General features: G+C 67.6%; 1 protein-coding gene across 12 annotated transcripts in view; it reads right to left on the bottom strand.

The window, feature by feature from the left end:
- Nucleotides 1-918, bottom strand: part of PHF21A (PHD finger protein 21A) — a 161,005-nt gene extending 160,087 nt beyond the window's left edge. For 6 of the 12 annotated variants that reach the window (XM_014458602.2, XM_023756663.1, XM_014458604.2 and 3 more), the window contains exon 1: nt 404-641. The gene's annotated coding sequence lies outside the window, so the exon portion shown is untranslated. Of the gene's footprint in view, nt 1-403 lie in introns of all 12 variants that reach the window. The other 6 variants (XM_023756672.1, XM_023756667.1, XM_023756671.1 and 3 more) reach the window with 3 other exon arrangements.
- Nucleotides 919-1,421: the final 503 nt, after the last annotated feature.

Raw genomic sequence — 1,421 nt, 5'->3', positions numbered from 1 at the left:
ATAAACTCTCTTCCCATTTATCCTGGGGAGGGGTGGAGGGCAGAGGGGAGGAAGAGGGGGAGCCCAGGTTTTCCCATTGTCTTTTTTTTAGGGGGGGAGGAAGAGGAAGGGCACGCAGGGGGGCGCCCGAAGGGGAAGTTATGGCTCCAATCTCAAGTTGACTGCGGGGTCCTGGCGAGCACACCCCCCCTTTACCTCCTCCCTCCCACACACCCCTCCCCTCCCCCCACAACAAACTCCAGGCAGGCAGCCCCTGTTCCTCCCCTCGACAAACACCAGAGACAAGACAGAGAGAGGGAGAGAGCCGGGGGGAGAGGGGGAGGGGGAGGGGGAGAGCGAGCTCCTCCAGAAAGGGAGAGAGAGCAGAGTGAGAAGAGAGAATGGAAAAGCTGGGATACTGCACCCTCCTGCTGCTGGCTGGCTGTCCCCCCTGGCAGCTGGAGGCAGGAACTCTGAGCAGGAGAAGCGGGAGGAGGAGGAGGAGGGAACTCTTCTTCATGGGGAGGGAGGGAGGGAAGGAGCCGGGGCTGCTGCTGCTGCTGCTGCTCTGGGCCTCTCGCACTTTTTAGATCTTAGTGTGTTAAAATGGTAGGTTGTTCCCTGCTCCCTGCTCCCTCCTCCTCCTCCTCGCCTCTCCTCTCCGCTCCCTCTCTCACTCACTCACTCACTCTCTCTCTCTCTGGGCTGTTTCTTTCCTCCTCTTCCCCAGGCAAAGGGGGTGGGGGAGGAGGGGGTGGGGGGAGGCACTGGGTCCTCCTCCTCCTCCAGGAGGGACACACTCGGCTCCGGGCCGGAGCAGGAGGGGGGGTCAGAGCAGCAGGAGAGAAACTGTGGGAGACAAACAAGCCCAACTCTTCATCCTCCTCCTCCTCCTCCTCGCAGCAGCAGCAGCGAGCACCGCCAGCCCATTCACCACCCGGCCCCGGGCCGCAGCACCTCCGCCGCCTCAGCCCGGGGATCCCTCCGCCCAGGCCCAGACACACTCGCCCGCGCGGGAGCCCGCCGCGCGGCCCCGCCGGCCCGCCGCCGCCGTGCGCGCCCCCGCCGCTCCCGAGAGCCGGGCGAGGGGGACTGACTGGGGCTGGGAAAGCGGGGACGAGGGCGGGGGGAGCGGAGGCACCGGGGGAGAGAGGGGCACCGCGGGGCGGGAGGGGGCCGCCGCGCTGAGGGGTCCGGCGGCCGGCCCGGGCCCCCGCGCCTCCGCCCGAGGCCCCCTGGACGCCCGGGCTCCCCCCCGACTCCCCCCGGGGGCGGCGGGGCGACGGGCGGGGGCCCGCGGTGGCGCTCGGGGCGGGCGGACTACTTTGACGTGACGGTGCGGCGAGAATTATTTCACTTTGCCTAAGGAACGAGGGTGTGCTGCGGGCGCCCCTTTGCCTAGGGGAAAAAACCCGGATGTAAAGTGAGTGAACTAAACTAGA

This window comes from Myotis lucifugus, unplaced genomic scaffold (assembly GCF_000147115.1).
Source record: "Myotis lucifugus unplaced genomic scaffold, Myoluc2.0 scaffold_97, whole genome shotgun sequence".
NCBI lineage: Eukaryota > Metazoa > Chordata > Mammalia > Chiroptera > Vespertilionidae > Myotis > Myotis lucifugus.
The sequence above is the reverse complement of the archived record's forward strand: the minus strand, read 5'-3'. Positions and strand labels throughout refer to the sequence as shown.